The sequence below is a fragment of the Setaria viridis genome, chromosome 6 (assembly GCF_005286985.2).
Source record: "Setaria viridis chromosome 6, Setaria_viridis_v4.0, whole genome shotgun sequence".
Classification (NCBI taxonomy): Eukaryota; Viridiplantae; Streptophyta; class Magnoliopsida; order Poales; family Poaceae; genus Setaria; species Setaria viridis.
In genome coordinates this window covers 13,489,948-13,507,764 of record NC_048268.2, presented here as the reverse complement: position 1 = coordinate 13,507,764, position 17,817 = coordinate 13,489,948, and positions in this window count along the sequence as shown.

The following is a 17,817-nucleotide window of genomic DNA, read 5'->3' as shown; positions in this document are numbered from 1 at the left end:
CAATCATGACCTTTTAACTTGCCGCATCGGCCAACCTTTCCTCCTTGACGCCGATTCCATACGTGTCGAAATCTGGCATCAACACATGCCCCCCAATTTCGTAGTAAAGCATAATCTTTTACTTCGAAATTCTTTTCAACTTCTCCTCCGAAACAAACGCATTAAACATATCCTTCCATTTCACGGTCTTCTATCTGATGATTGCAATCTTTTCGAAACGGGCGCCTGAGACAACCACTCCCCCGAAATTCGTGTAGACGGCGCGGTAAAAATCTTGCCTTTACCCCTTCTCGGACCGTCCTTAAATACTGGCATGTTCCGCACTTCTTCTTCACAAGCCAGTAACTTCCTTTCTTGGCGCACTAGTTTCCATCTTCCTCCAGCGCCTCTTTGGCTTCCAATCACCTCCTCCAGCGACCCCTTTTCATCCACATTCCACACCATCTCCCCAATGGCGGCGCCATCAGGAACTTCACCAGCAACAAAGACCCTGGTGGCAGCTCCAGCGGCGGCGGCACCGGCTCCATCGGTGGCGGCAGTAGCCCCATCGGCGACAGAGACCCCACCGATGGCTTTGGCGGCAGCAGCTCTACCAGCAGCCCCGTCAGTGATGATGACTTTCATCCCGGAGGTATTTATCCAAAACTTTTTCTTTTACCTTTACTGTCCAGGCATTTGTTTTAGATCCATTCTTAGTTCTTCCCTCTTTACCTTTTTTAGGCGGTTACACACCAAATCACTATTCGCCTTACCGAAGCCCCCGGTCTCATCTGTCTAGGCCCTATGGGAAACCCAAACCCAACTGATTTAATCAACTTGGAAACCTATAGGATTCCATTTAAGCAATCGACCATGGACTTGGATCATTGGTCAGGCACTTTTAGATCGTGGCTGAATGAAACCCCGACTGGAAAGAGTGGTATCAAAGGGTAGCCAACTCTAAGAGAGTTCAATGGGATGAGCAAAAAATTGGCCAGTGCATTGATCTGTCTCTGTCCCAAATGGAAAGGAATGAACCCTTAGTGATAGCAGCCTCCTATTTTTGGTCCGACGCTCTCAATGCGTTTTTTTTGGACATGGACCCATGACCCCCACTCTGGCCGATGTCGTAATGTTGACCGGCCTTGACATCTCTTCTCCTGATACCCCCTTCCATTATTTGGTCAAGCCGACCTATCGGCTAGAGACAAAAGGAATCGGCGGGTGGAAGGGGTTCATCAACATGAAGACCGAGACAGTTACAGAAAGGGAATATGCGGCCTTCTTGATGATGCGGCTGGAGAAACACCTCTTCTGCGACAGAGCAGCTGGTCCTTCCTCCAATACATAGGCTCTAGCCGAAGCATTATCACTAGGAGCCTCTGTCCCCCTCGGGAAATATCTGCTGGGATCGGCCTATCACATGCTGCATCAAATCGGTGTCAAACTAACAAAGGGAGAGCCGATTGGAAATCCAGGTGGCCCCTGGTGGTTCATCAATCTGTGGCTCAATTTGTATATGAGCAAGATCTCGCAGCAACGGGTGGAGCACATGACTTTCCCCAATATTGAGTTAGCAGAAAATCCCACCATACGGCGTCGATGCACCTCCTTTGGCGAAGCAGCATCAGCTTTCTCTAGTTGCCAGCTCACCGCCACCAAGGTAGCCAAATACTTCAGATGCTTTTACAACGGCTTCAGTGAGGAGACCACCAGCTGGTTCCCATACCAAAGATCAGAACCACTCTTCAAGCTCCCCTCTTGCTATGACTCGACAACCAACACTTTTGACGATGACCACACGGATGATCTGATTAAGCCAGGGATCTTACTGGCGAATTTTTTCTCAGGGAAGGATGCCCCTACTTATGAGTTTTACAACCCGTCCGTTGCGGCACGTTAGTTCGGCTTGGGTCACCTGCCGATTTATGCTTTCTTCGCCGGTTGTGCAAAATTCCAGGACGAGCTCACCAAAGGTCTTGATTACAATCGGCTGTACGACCGGGTGCCTAACTCCAGCACCATTGATCTGACCAATTGGATAGTGGCCCCTTTTGCTATCCAACAATTCAAACTATGGTGGGCAGAATGGAAATAGCATCTCTTCTGTGCATCTCCTGCGATATACTGCAACACCCTGGACCCTGACAACATTGACCCGAACGCAGAGGTACCCTATTTCCCTCAGCCGATTTCGATGCCGTTTTCCTTTTTATACTACTAACTCTTATTTCTTTTACAGTGCAAGAGTCAACTCCCTCAAAGACGCAGCCGGAGTGGTAGGCCGATAGAGAATCGTTATCCGTATACGGAGTTCCAACTCATCGGCTATCACACCCCATCTGTTGATGCCATCAACGGCCGACTGAAGCAAACGCCGAAGAAAGCCGTAAAGAAGACAAGCCGCTGAGTGTGCGCTTGCACGGAATCGGCCAATCCATCCGTGGCGGCATCGGTGGAATCTTTGGCTGCGCCGATTCTCCTCCTTTGGCTCCAAAACCAAGGGCAGCAGTTCTGTTGATGCAAACAGAAGAGATCCACCTCAAAGAGGTAAGAGACTTATCACCCGAATCAGCCGATTTCCTATTACCGTCGGCTAATCCATTTTTTCCATTTTATTCTTCTGCAGGAATAGGATACTCCCAATAACAGTCTCTTCTCTTTTGCGGTCGCGCTCTCTGATGACGAGGAGGTTGCTTCACGTCAAGTTACCCTGAGCTCAGTCCCTGATGACGTTCGTGCCAAACTTGAGAGCATACAGACCCTCCTCCAAGAAGATATCGGCCGATTGGTAGAGGACGCCTCGCCGATTCGGCAGCTTTTCAGTGACATCAGCGGCCGAGTCCCATAAGAGGCGGAAGAAGCTCTAGCGCTGGCCGAATACATTGAATCAATGCGGATCCCCGTATTCAGAGCCCTGTGTCATATGGCCGATCGTGCTAATCTGGCTAAAGCTTGTGAAGAGGAAGACTCTGACAAGCATCGAGCCCAAGAGGTACATCACCGGATCCATTTCCTTGAAAATTCTCGTCCGGGTATTGTTGGTGCTATAGATCGCCTCAAGCGCCGGAGGGTGGAACTCGCCAAGGAGATGGAGCAGGTGACCAAAGACTTAGCCATTGAAGAGAAGAAACTCCAAGACCTCCCTTCTGTCATCGCCGATCTGAAGTAAGAGAGGCAACACCTGGCCCACGAGGCAATCAGACTTCATTGCCACATGCCAGAAGTCCCAGGATCGGCGGATGACGACCAGCGAGTTTTAGACTCAGCCGATCAAGTTAGGCAACGAGCGATTCCGACCATTAATGCCCTTCTGGGATGAACTGTAAAAGTGTTGGCCGCTCTGTAAACATTAAAGTTCTCGACCGTTTGACATATGAATCCAATTCTGATCCGTCCTTTGTGGCGACCTTTAATTTATTACCCCTTTTACTCCGATGGGACGCGTCTTACCAAACTTTTCACCCCTTTTCTTTCTATAAGTACGAGACCCCTCATTGTTTACCAGGGCACTCGCCTCGTTCGTCCTCTTCTCCTCTGGCAGTTCACAACATTGGACCATTACCAAGATGTCTTCTTCGTCTTCTTCTTTTTCCTTCTCCTCCGTCAACCAAGTATGAGACCTCTCCTTCATCCTCTTTTTTCCTGGTTTGATACTTTGATCAGCCTGATGCCAAGAGGTTATTCGTCAATTTTCAACCAAGACACCTTAGTCCAGAATTGGAATGAGCAATCGAGATCATGCACTCTTACAAACCCTTGTCACAGGAGGATAGAGATTTGATCAGAGCCCACCGCGAGGAACTCAGGGACCACATCTCAGCTGAAGTTCAGAGGATCTGGGATCACATCGACGCCAACTACTCCAGGCGGCTGCCAATCAAAAGGAGTCATCCACTTCCTCGTCCAGTCGCCCTTGAAGATGCCGCCGCATTAACGTCTCGACCCCCGCTGGATCGGAGCCACCCTCTTCCACGCCAGATTGAGGCTGAAGCCGCGATGAAGGATGTGGAGGAAAGGAGCACCCACCTCCTGATAGAATTAGATCGGATAGAGAAGGATCTTAAGAAAAAACATGGTTAACATATGTGTTGGTATTTTTGTTCTAAGGGCGACTTGTACGTGTCGGCCATGTACCCTATCATTCATACCGAATAATAAATCGGCCGACTTGAACGAATATCTTTTTCTCAAGGCGATTTTGTTTTTGCATCGGCTACACGATTTACCAGGAGCTGGCCGTTTCATGTTGATACACTCCGCAACCACTTATGCATCGACCCATATACTAGGATAGTATATTTTCAGGTACCTCCCATTCAAGGCTCTTGTGAATTCTTCTCCCTCGATCGCCTCCAGAATGTATGCTTTTCCTAGAGCGCATCGGCCGATTTTATACGGCCCTTCCCAAGTGGGCGACCATTTACCGAACTTGGGATCTTTAGACCCTATCAGCAACACCAACTTCCATACCAAATCTCCTTGGGAGAATTGCTTGACTTTGACCTTTTTGTCGTACCACCTGGCTACTCTCCTTTTATTCTCTTCAATGCTGATCAGGGCCCTCAATCGCTGACCTGCCAAATCATCGAGCTCTCCTTTCATAAGAAAGGAATAGCCATCGGCCGTCAACTAATCTTGAAGCGATGTACGTCTTGACCCCGTTCTTAATTCTCAAGGCAACACTACTTCGTGACCATACACCAACTGATAAGGGGAAATCTTAGTAGCCCCGTGGCAGGCCATCCTGTAAGCCCATAAAGCTTCGGTCAAACACAAGTGCCACTTTTTAGGCTATTCCTCAATCTTCCTTTTGATCAACTTAATTATCCCCTTATTGGACGATTCAGCTTGACCGTTAGCCTGAGCATAATCTGGAGAAGAATTTAGTAATTTAATCCCCATATCGGCAGTGAATTCCTCGAACTCTCCCGAAGTGAACATTGTCCCTTGGTCAGTCGTTATGGTTTGAGGAATACCGAAACGATAGACAATGTGGTCTCTTACGAAATCGATCATAGCAGTCGATGTCACGGCCTTTAGCGGGATCGCCTCCACCCATTTGGTAAAATAGTCAGTAGCTACTAATATGAATTTATGCACCTTGCTTGATGGAGGATAAATCTCACCAATGAGGTCTATTCCCCAACCTCTGAACGGCCATGGCTTGATTATCAGATTCATGGCCGATGCGGGCGCACGTTGTACATTTCCAAATTTCTGACAATCTTGACACCCTTTATAATATTTGAAGCAGTCTTCAAGGATCGTTGGCCAATAATATCCGTTATTCCTAATCATCCACTTCATTTCATGAGCTGATTGGTGAGCTCCACACACGCCTTCATGGATTTCTCCCATCAGGATCTTTGCTTCCTCCGTCCCTAGGCATTTGAGCAGAACCCCATCAATCGTTCGGTAGAACAAATCATCCTCTAGTAGTACATACTTTGTGGCTTGAAAACGCACTCGCCGATCCACTTTCTTAGATGGATCTTTTAAGTAATCGGCAATCTCTTTTCGCCAATCATCGGCTGCGAGTTCCAGAGTCATGGCGCCTTGAATCGACCGATACCTGGATGCGTGTTGGGCAAGCTTATTAGCTTCTTCATTATAGCTTCTGGGAATATGCTCAATAACCGCGGACTTGAACTCTTTTAAAAGTTGGAGACAATCTTCTAGTAAATTCTTAAAACGTCATCTTTGCATTCGGACCTCCCTGTTAATTGGTCTACGATGAGCATGGAATCCCCAAAATTTCCACAGCGTCAACCTTGATCTCTCTCAATAATTGTATCCCTTTTAGGACCGCTCGGTATTCCACCTGATTATTGGTCGTTGATGCTTCTATCAGTAGAGAGAAATCATAACTTGCCCCCCGAGGCGATATGAGAATGATGCCGATTCCCGAACTGGCCCCACATGATGAACCATCAAAGTACAGAGTCCATGGAACTGGCTCAATGAGAGCGATTTCCGGTCCGCAGTGTTGGGCCACGAAATCGGCCATGACCTGACCCTTGACTGCTTTGGCCGACTCGTACCTTAGGTCAAATTCTAACAAAGCCAAGATCCATTTTCTAATCCGCCCTTTCAAAATCGGCAACGATAGCATGTACTTTACCACGTCATCCTTGCATACGACTATGCATTCTGCCGATAACAGGTAGTGCCTGAGTTTGGTACATGAGAAATAAAGACATAGGCACAGTCGTTCCACCGGGGAATATATTGTCTCGGCATCCAGAAGTCTTCTACTAACATAATATATTACCCGTTCCTTTACTTTGAACTCCTGTACCAGCGCCGATCCGATAGCCCGTTCATCAGCCGATAAGTATAGCTTGAACGGCTTGTCAGCTTGTGGTGGGACCAGTACAGGTGGCGAGATTAGATATTGCTTGACGTCTTCTAGTGCTTTTCGCTGTTCTTCTCGCCACACAAACTCTTGGTCGGGTTTTAATTTCAATAATGGCGTGAAAGCTTGAATACGTCCGGACAGGTTGGATATGAATCTCCTGATAAAGTTGATCTTGCCGATTAGGGACTACAACTCAATTTTATTCTGTGGGGCCACGACCTTGTTGATAGCCGCTATGATTTTCCGGTTGATTTCTATCCCACGCTCATGGACCATGAATCCCAGAAATTGTCCGGCCGACACGCCAAATGCACACCTGTTCGGGTTCATTTTCAAACCATGTTTCCTTGTGCACTCCAATACTTCCCGCAAATTGGCCAGATGCTCCTGATGTCCTTTTGATTTGACTACGACATCATCGATGTAGATTTCCACTAGGACGCCAATGAGCTTGTGAAATATATAATTCATGGCCCATTGATACGTAGCGCCGGCGTTCTTTAATCCGAAAGTCATCACTACCCACTCGAATAAACTGAGGTGGCCTGGACACCTAAAAACCGTTTTTGAAATATCTTCTTCAGCCATTAATATCTGATAATACCCAGCATTGCCGTCCATAAAACTAATGACTTTATGTCCTGCGGCGGCATCTATCAACACATCGCCTGTTAGCATTGGATACCTATCCATCGGCGTAGCCTGAATAAGGTTTCTTAAACAATGCACACGTGCAGTTTTCCGTTTTTCTTGTATATGGGTACAATGTTAGAGATCCACTCGGCATAACGGCACTACCGAATAAATTTCGCTTCAATCAGCCTTGTAATCTCGGCCTTTATATCAGGTAGAATTTTAGGATTGCACCGTCGTGCGGGCTGCTGATATGGCCGATATCTCGGCTTTATGGGCAACCGGTGTTCAACAATGGACCGGTCTAAACCAGGCATCTCATGATATTCCCAGGCAAAACAATCTTTAAATTCTTTCAATAAATTTGTCAATTTACACTTGATTCTGGATCTAAGTTAGCACTAATGTACGTCGGCCTTGGTTTGGTGCCATCACCTAAATCTATCATCTCTAATGAATTGGCCGACGTAAACCCATGCCCCAGCTTCCCATCTTCTTGGACGAACTGATCCATCTAATCTGAATCTTCAGAGCCGACTGCTCGGATCAGCTGTAGGCCAAAATCGGACACTTTTAGAAAATTAGTGTCCCAAGTTCTTCCGGATATGCACTTTACGTGTTCACAGCTCCACTGTTGCGTATCGGCTGCAGCAATGCTGTAGGTGGAATCGGTGGTGACTATCTCGATGTTGTCGCCAACCCATTGTACGAGGCATTGGTGCATTGTAGACGGGACGCAGCAATTTGCGTGTATCCAATCGTGACTGAGCAACATATTGTAGGACCCTTTGCCATTAATAATAAAGAAAGTAGTGGGAAGGGTCTTACTGCCGATGGTGAGGTCGACGCAAAGCACCTCGCGGGTGGGACACACGTTGCCTTCGAAGTGCTTGAGCATCATGTCTGTCTTGGTCAGATCTTCATTGCTTTTACCCAACTTCCGGAACATGGCATACGGCATGATGTTGACTGCAGCGCCTCCATCTACCAATAGCCTGGTGACAGGACGACCGTTGGCGTGCCCTTTGAGGAACAGTGCCTTGAGGTGTTGTTGTTTTTCGTCTTCGGGGTTCTCAAAAGCAGTTGTCATTGGCTCCAAGGCCAATTGCGCCATTTGTTCCTCCATCTCCGACATGTCATACCTATCAGCGGGAGCCATGAACTCCATCAGCAAAATGAACACCATGCTGACGTCAGCTGCCGATTCCTGATTGCCGTCTTCTTCCTTGTCGTTTCTTTTGGGGCGCCAAACCTGAGACCTGTCATTCCTTTTATCAAGCATCTGTCGCTGGTCTTCTTCCTGTTGTTCCCATTGGCGCAGATGTTGGATCCTTCATTTTTGGGATTTGGTCAATCCATCAGGGCACCACCTAGGGTTCACCGGTTTGGTCGGCGGCCTGGTGCGCTATCATTCTGGCTCCCGTCCTAGGGGATTTTCATCTGACACCCGAGCATCGGCCATCTCTTCTAGCTGATCGTGTGCACTGACTCTACCTCCTGGACGGTCATGCTAGTCAGTCCTGCCCCCTGGTCTGTCATGTCATTCATGTCTGTCCTTTGGTTGATCATATCGGTCACTTCTGCCACCCAGCCAATCACGCACCGAAAGGCGCCGATCCTCTTGCTCGCGCCAGTTTCTGCTAATTGGCTCTGATCCTCTATCCCTGGAGCGAGATCTCCTGAACGGGTGATTGTTGCGATATGGACTGCTGCACTCTGGGCATTTATCAGCTGATGGCAACCTGAGGTTATTTTCCCAGCAATGGATGAAGAACGGGCATCGCCAATGGTCTTCGTGTTGTCGCATCATTTCTTCGTGATATCTTGAACTTTCCTGCTGCCGCTAGTATTTGTTAAGCAAGAATTAGGAAGTGATGGGTCTGCGCGGTCCTTCCAATCCTTCGCCCTCATCATCCATCCGTCTCTTCCCTTTGACGTCTTCGACTGTAGCTTGATTCCTGGGGTCCACAGCGCTGCTCTTTTTAGCCGATTCTGACGTCAACACTTTGGTTTGAAGCACGTTTCTTCCCGTATCAAGCATGTTGGTGGGGAAAGGATGTTGATCAATCTTCATTGGCTTTGCTGGTTTCGTGGAACCTCGAATTTGAGTCTGCCTTGCTCGATGGCCAATTGTATCTGTTGTCGGAAGATCTTGCACTCGTTTGTGTCGTGGGATGTGGCGTTGTGCCATTTGCAATACTTCATCTTTTTTAGCTGCTCGGCCGATGGGATAGTATGATAGGGTGAGAGCTTGATCTGCCCTTCTTGGAGGAGTAGGTCAAAATTTTGTCGGCCTTTGACGTGTCAAAACCGAATGCCTCTGGTTCCTTTTTCGTGAAAGGACATGATATCAGCTTCTTCCCCTTAACCCACTCTGCTAGGCCGATTTCCGCCTCCTCCTCGGATTCAGATCCCTCTAGATATGCCACCTTCTTCTGAAAATTTCTCCATTGATCAAAGGGGCGTACTTTCAGACCTGACAATCAGTGAATGATTTGGCTCAGGCTTTCAAACTCCTGGGAAGCGTACTTCTCTTTGATGTGCGGCAGGAGAACTTGGAAGGCAATATTGGCCAGCTGTGCATCAGTCAGGATTAGGGTGTAGCACTTGTTTCGGACCTCTCTGAACCTCTGCACATAAGTGGACACTAGCTCGTCGCTCCTTTGCCTGAGGCTGGTTAGATCTGAGAACTTCATCTCATGCACTCTCGCATAGAAGTACTTATGGAACTGCTTCTCCAAGTCAGCCCAAGTAACTATGGAGTTGGGTGGCAGCGTATTGAACCACTAGAAGGCCGACCCGGATAGGGATGATGAGAACAGCCGCACGCGCAGAGCATCCTGTGTAGCCACTTCTCCGCATTGGATGATGAATCTATTTACGTGTTCCACAGTTGAGGTGTCATCGAGTCCCAAAAACTTGGTGAAGTCGGGAACTTTGTACCGATGGGGAAACGGCAGTAGATCATAGGCGGGCGGGTATGGCGTTCTGTATGTGTAAGTCTGTACTTTTGGCTTTAAACCGAACTGATCTTGGATTACCTCTGCTATCCTTGCCGTCCAGTCTACCTGTTGCTGATGAATTACCGGCTGGAGAGCCGGTATATGTTGGTGGACTGGCGGCGGGACGACCGGATGATGAACAAAAGCGTGCGGCGGATTCTACGGTAACGTGGCTGGCTGAGGGGTCGGCATTTGGTGGCGTAGCGAACCGGCCACCTCATCGTATAGTATCATCGGCGCCGCACCCCGGAGTGCCTCAGCAGTATCTGCCCCCCTGCCGATTTCTGACATGGTAGGCTGGTACTGTGGAACCATCGGCCGGGTGGCCGATTGGAGTGGATCGGAGAACCCCAAAGCTGGCCGGTTGATCCAGAACGGCCGCTATCGATGGTGCCTCCCAAGGCACTAAGTTTAATGGTGATGAGGAAATCTGAGGAGGCTGAGGTGGCGCTTGTGACTGGAAACATGGTGCACCATTGTATCCTGGATGCACTGGCGGCAAAGAAATGTTGGGTCCTACATGTTGAGCTTGCATCGGCTGAGGAGTCGAGTAAGATGTTCTTGGAAAACTTCTGACTGGGGTTGTAATGGGTGGGGTGTATGCTGGCCCTTGATATCCTTGAGACACGCCATTGACCAGGGAGCTGATGACGGCATTGTATACCGTGTTGGTTATCACCAGGGATTGGTCGATGAAAGCCTAGTAGACGGATTGTTTAACCATATCAGACATTTTGTCCGAGTCCTCAGTGATGGTGATCTGACGGGGAGTTGGGAAAGGAGCTTTCTTGACGGTCTCCCCGCTCCTGGTACGACTGAAAGATTGTAGGCATGTTTTTCTATATTGTTCCACTTGCTTTGCCAACTCTTCTCTCTGGTCATCCTTGAGGTCCGCTTCCGTCATTTCGATGACGTTGTCTTCGTAGATTTCGGCAGCTTTTGACATAGTAGAGGTTGAATTCGTCCCACTAGGCGTGCCAAAAGTGTGTTGGCGCTAAAAAGCCAGCCTATTGACCCTTAGTGTCGCACAGACGACTCGGGAGAATCTCCTGTTCGGGTGATCGCCCTGGTGTGGTTCGCGCAGCATGCCAGCCAATCTGACCTGTTGATTGGCAAGGAGTAAAACGTGTCAAATTCCAGGAGTTGCGATCGGCTAAAGTTCCGATCTCGAGGAGCGTCTCAGCGAATCGGCCGATTTGCTATAAAAAGATAATCGGCTATGATGCAGCCGACAACCATGTAGCAATTATGAAGAAAACTACTTGAGTAAACTAAATAACGCTACGAGAGAAACACTTGAAATCGATCTAATCGGCTATATATGAAAATAATAAATAAAGAATAGCAATAATAAAGCTGATAGCTCAATCTCAAGCTGGATAGCTGGTGATAAAACTAGATCAACAGGTAAAACCTATAATTCTAGTAAATATCGATAACTGGTGAATAAATCTAAACGAAACGACAGCGATGCGCCCGAAGTTAAAGCTTAGATATTACTCGATAAACGGAACTTACAGAATCGGTCGGAGATTGTGTCGATGCAGCCCTGCCAACCCGTACGAACTCGTAAAAGAAGAAAAGTATTGGCGAAGTCGCCGACTTGAAAGTAAAATATGAGGAAATAGTAGATTGTTGTATTGATTGATGTGTTTTTTACAAATCTCTAAAGATGGCTATTTATAGCCTGTTACAACCAATTTCCTAACCGACTAGGATCTATCTCTAATTTTAAATGAAAATGAATATTTACAAGTACAACTCGTATCAGAGTTGGTTATTGTACTCCCGCAGGCCAATCCCCTTTTATCTTCTCTTTTTGCTCCACTTTAAGCCCATATTGGCCCAATCGCTCCAGCCTTTCAATCGGCCGATCCCTATCAACTCCATCCACCAAAACACTGCAGCACCAATCGGCCAATCTCCAACTGTAGCACCAATCGGCCGATTCCCAATCATGACCTTTTAACTTGCCGCATCAGCCAATCCTTTCCTCCTTGACGCCGATTCCATACGTGTCGAAATCTGGCGTCAACAGAACGAGTATAGGGTTGGCTAGCCAATCTGGGTGAAAGACTTCTTTGATGAACCCTACTGTGAGTAGTTTGGCTAACTCTTTTTTGATTGCTTCTCGTCTGTCTTGGACGAACCTCCGGAGGTGCTGTCGTTTTGGGGTAGCTTTGGGATCAACATTTAAGGAATGCTCGATCAGTTCCTTGGGCACACCAGGCATGTTAGCTGGCTTCCAAGAGAAGATATCATGGTTAGCCCGAAGAAAACTGATGAGCGCAGTTTCTATTTAGGATCTAGCCCTGTCCATATCAGAGCTACCTTAGAAGGGTTGTCGGTCTGGAGATCAACTGTTTTGAAGTCTTCTCACTTGTTGGCTTCACTTTTGCTGGCCCCGACTTGTTTTTTGGGATTTCAAGTTCTGTTGGATGAAGCTTCTTTGAAGCTGAAAAAACTTGTTGCATGGGGCTGGGTCCTTGAGAAGTTGTTGCAATCTCCATGGCTTCAGTGTTGCATTCATAGGATCGCCGTAGGTCTCCTCGTAATGTCAATTCACCCTTGGGTCCTGGCATCTTAAGCACCAAGTAGATGTAGTGTGGTATAGCCATGAATGTAGCCAGAGCTGGTCTACCGAGTATGGCATGGTAAGAGGTCTCAAAGTCGGCGACATCAAATCTAATGTACTCGGTTCGGTAATGTTCCTTAGTGCCAAAAGTTACTGGTAGGATGACTTGTCCTAGTGGTATCGCTGCGTTTCCTGGTACAATCCCGTAAAAGGGGAGTGTGTTGGAGTGAGCATGTCCATGATGTCAAAACACATCTTTCTTAGAGGTTTAGCGAAAATGACGTTGAGTCCGCTTCCACCATCGATGAGTACTTTTGTTAGTCTTGATCCTGCAACAACAGGGTCGAGTACTAGGGGAAATCGGCCTGGTTTTGAGCAGCTTGTCCATTGGTCCCTTCTGCTGAAGGTTATGGGTACCTCAGACCATTTTAGCGGTCTTGGGTCTGTTGGTTCGATGGCCATGATTTCCCTGAGTACCAATTTACTGGATCGCTTGGATGCGGTACCCGGGATTCCGCCAAAAATGACATTGACTATTTTGGAGGCTGTCTAGCAGTCTCCTTCTCCTTCTTCATCTTTATGGACTTTGTTTTGGCCTTTATCCTTTTTCTGGTTGTATTCTTCGGGAGGTGATGGTGCGGGTAGATCTTGCATTATTCGGCGCATGCTGTAGCAGTCTATTGCTGAGTGTTTGCTGTGTGGGTTCCATGGGCATTATTTTTTGAGTAGTTCGGTGAAGCTTGGTCCATCATCATGTTTGCGGGATCCCTTCTTTCCTGAGTTGGTCATGGAAGCAACAGTGTTGTCAGGTTTGCGTTTGCGATTTTGGTTACCCGGGTAGTTGTTTTGAGTATCATTGTTTCGGTTCTTGTCTTGCTCATGACTATTATTGTCACGCCCGCGGTTGCGATGGGAGCCGAATCACTCGCGTTCTTTATCTTCTTCATCTGCCCATTGTTGTACCATGATTTTGAGGTCTTTGATGGTGACTGGTTGTCGTCTGCCAAAGTCCTGGTAAGTTCGACGATCATAGAGGCCATTTTGGAAGCACTCGATGACGTTTGTTTCTAAAATGTCGACTATAGTGGCCTTCTTCTTGAAGAATCGCCGCAAGTAGTCGCGCAGTGTTTCGCCTTCCTTTTGTTTTACTTGACTTAGATTAATCTTGTTGCCTTGTCTAGTCATGGAGCCCGCGTAGTTGTTGGTGAAAGCCTTTATCAAATCCTTCCAAGAGTCAAGTGTTCTAGGCTTAAGTGACTCAAGCCATGTTAGGGGCGCGGGTTCCATGCATATGGGGAAATGGATGACTTTGGTGTCATTATTGCCTCCTACTGCTTGAACTGCCAACGAATAGCATTGGAGCCATTGAATTGGGTCTTGCTTGCCATCATACTTGGTGATTCTTGTTGGCTTAAATTTTTCGGGTAGTCTTGTTCTCATTACCCGTGTTGTGAAGGTGGGGAAATGGTCATAGTTGTCGACTTCACGCTCGCGGCAACTATTGATTATTTCCCGTAGATCGTTGAAATTTGATACTTCATGATTTTTCCTAATATGGCGAGGGCTTTTTGTGGAATTAGTGCAGCTGGCCTCTCCAACGTCCTTATGTCGTACTAGGGCTTCACGTTTGCTCAGTCCTTGGCTATGTTGCCTTGGTTGGTTGACTACCTCGTTGTTATTTCTTTGTGCTTCGTGGAAACCATTGTTGACTGCGGCACCCCTACTGCCCTCTCAATGAGCCGAATTGCGAGGAACAGATGGGATTGGTGATTCTTTATTGAGTAGCTTGTAAGCTTGTTCTGCGAGTTGTGCAATTAGTCCATTGCCTCGCTGCGCAAGTTTAGCTGTTATTTCGTTGTCTCTGTCTCGAGGTATGAGAGTTGATATAAGGTTGATTGAGGCAATTACTGCGAATGGAGTGTTGTGCTCTTAAGCTTGTACTACGTTAAATGCTCTTTCAAGATTTGTGATGGGAATGTTTGTAGCTAGCATTTGTCAGCGTTCAGCCCGAGTAGTGTTTCGTGTCCTTCTTTGGTTTCTTTGATAGGAAGTTTCGTCTTGTGGAGCATTAGCTGATGACTCATCCTCTAAAACGTTGTCGACTGCGCTAGCTGTCGAGGGGTTCTCTGTTGACTAGTGCCCACATTGTTATTTTGAGTGATGACAAAGACTTCTCTGTCTGGGTAGTAGCTTCCGGAGCTTGATGTTGCGATTTCTATAGAGCTTTCCTCGCGGCTTGAAGTGAGCGGGACGCCTTCTTGGTACAGAAGGTTGTCTATGTGAGCGACAAGGCGTGACTCGTAGTCGTGGGTAAGGAGAGATGGCCTTATTCCTAGCTAGTGACTGAACCTACCCTGCGGTGTTGAAGTGACTACCAAACCTTGGGCTAGCCCTGATAATGGAATTTCTTGAACGTAGTCCGAGTCGGAGTCGGAGTCCTTGTCTTTCCTGTGCTCGAGTTGAGTTCAAGTAAGGAGACTTTGGTAGACCTTGGCTGTATTACGGAATCCGTATGGGAATTTTTTTGGAGTCAAAGTCGGCTTGTTTCGGAGTCCTTGTCTTTCCGAACCGAAGTCGACTCCGAAGCGTAGTCGAACTCGGTGTTGCTGTCTTTGAAAATTTGGCATTTCTTGACAAAATCTCCCATTTCTATCTGCGGGAAGCTTTCGTCGAGAGGTTTCTTCTCCTGGATGCTGATGATCTAACGCTGAAATGATCTAGTGCCGCCGGCGATGTAGAGCCAGGATTCGAAAACGAAGGTTGCGCCTACCTCAAAGGTGAAAGTAGGCTTGATAATGACAGGTGCCATTGAGCTCGCATAGAGAAACTCGGTGGCTGCCCCTACCTGGCGCGCCAGCTGTCGGTGTTTTAGGCCGGCAACTCGCCTAGGGGGTACCCTAGGTGGTCTTTTGTGCGGTAAGTACCTTCGAGAATCAAGGAGTCAATGGTGATGCAAGGAACACGATTTAGACAGGTTCGGGCCGCTAGATCGTGTAATACCCTACGTCCTGTGTGTTGATTGTATTGAACTCGAGTGAGTTGAGGGAGTTGTCTTCGAGGGGGTCCCTGCCCTCCCTTATATAGTCGGGGGAGCAAGGTTACAAGCTAGAATCCTAGTCAGGTACAGTTACAGAGTTCTACTCGGTGTAGACAAAGTAGTTTCCATACGTATACCTAACAAGACTTCCGAAATCCGAGTGGGATACACTTTGCTACGTAGCCCCCGAGTCTTCATTTCGTCTGGTGTGCCCCTTAGTGGGCCGCAAAGGGCCTACCCGTGGGCCTGGGATGCATGCCCGACAGGGCCTAGGGTCAGCCGACCCAATGATCCACTGCCTCAGCTCCATCAACGCGTGAGATTGGCTCCTAGACGTTAGTTACGTGCTTGTCCGAAGGCGGTTTGGTCCTGTGGCCATCAAGGGTGGGGTCGGCTGACCCTACAGTTTCAACCGAACCTACACCCTGGCTCTAAAGCCATCCGTTGCTTAGCCTTAGCCAGTGGATGTATGTGATTGCTCCTTGGGTCAATTGTTTAGTGAAGTTTGTTTACTTGGTGGGCCCATGGATCCAAGGGAAGAACACACTGTCTCCAGGATCAAAATGACGTATGTCCGATGCTTGGGAGCACTCCTAGGTGTGTTTCCTCGTGTATGGGCAACAATGGGCCAGAGGAGGCACCTGGGCTGGGGTCGGTCGACCCTATGGTTTCGGTCGACTCTAGCCAGGGTCCCAGATTTGGGTAGACCTGGTGCTCATGTTCCTTGTGTCCAATATGCACCAAAACTCATGGAACTTTTTTATTTAAATAAAAGTATGCATAGGATTTGGTTCATGCTCTTTTATTCCCGAGAATTTGATGGTATAAATTTATGTATAATATAATGACCGTCAACAACAACTTATGTGCCTCATTCACACTAAACCTGATAGAAGTTAAAGTGTTGTCGCATTTTCCGTGCCATTATTTAGGTGCTTGTTTTTTGCCATATAGAGATGTTTTCCTCCCTAGGAATATCACAGAAATCTTTTTTTCTTGAACCATATATATATATATATATATAAAGGAAAGTGAAGTTACATCCAAAAAAATTTAGGAAATGAAAAAAGAAAGAAAGAAAATTAGGAAGATTACATATTCTGGTCTAGCCATTGAGACATGAGATTTTTTTGTGTGTTCTTGGCTCTATAAATCACCTCAGTAAAAACAACTCTGAAGAGGCCCAAACAAGACTAAACTGTGGAGATAATCTCTTTGAAGATGATATCATTTCTACTAATCCAAATACTCCAGCACATGAGTACTATGATTTCCATGAGAAAAAGATACTCTTAGCTGATCTCTGAGTTGCTCCATAATATGATATGGTTGAGCCTGAAGATCAATGAAAAGTCCCAGGTGGAACCAACATGATTGTGCAAAAGGACACTGTAAAAGAAGATGGAAAAGAGTTTCTTCCACGCTATGTGTGCAAAGGACACAGTCATAGGATTGTAGAACCATATGTTTTCTCCTGAGAACATTTCTTGTGCTTAACCGATCTTTAAGTACTAGCCAAAAAAACACTTTATGCTTGTTCTAACATTTAGATTTCCATAGCCATTTGTAGACTGGGTGCACCTGTGCAGTACCTGTTAGGTGTTTGTATGCTTTTCTTGCAGTAAAATGAGAATTTCCCTAAATATAGGACCAAATGTCTTGGTTATTGTGAAGCACCAAAGCCTCCAGTTTGGAGGCTAATAAATGTAAGTGATCAAATGCTTGAGCTGACAATGGGAGATGGAAGAGTTCACCAACTTTAGAAGTTTGTTTCATAGTGTGCACCGAGACCCATGTGTTTTTAGCAAAGGAGAGTAGCTGTGGGTATTCCTGAGCTGGGATATGATCCTCCCAAATGTCATGCCATAAGGAGCAGGTCTTTCCATCCTTGATGCTGACCATAGCCATACCTTTAAATTTGTCCATTACCTTTAAATTTGTCCATCAACTTTAGAGTATCTCTGAACCAGAAAGATCCCTTTCCGATATGGTTAGGAAGCCTTCTATTTGAATAATGTTTCTCCCATACTAGCTGCACCCAAGGTATGTCAAGTCTGTTAAAGAGCTTATGCAAATACTTTAATAACAAAGCTTCATTTTGTGTTTTGATATTCAGGACTCCCAGCCCACCTTGTTCCTTAGGGACACAAACCATTTCCCAACCAGCTTTTGGGGGAGCTTTATTATTTATGTCAGACCCTCACCATAAACAATGTTTTCTGTACTTATC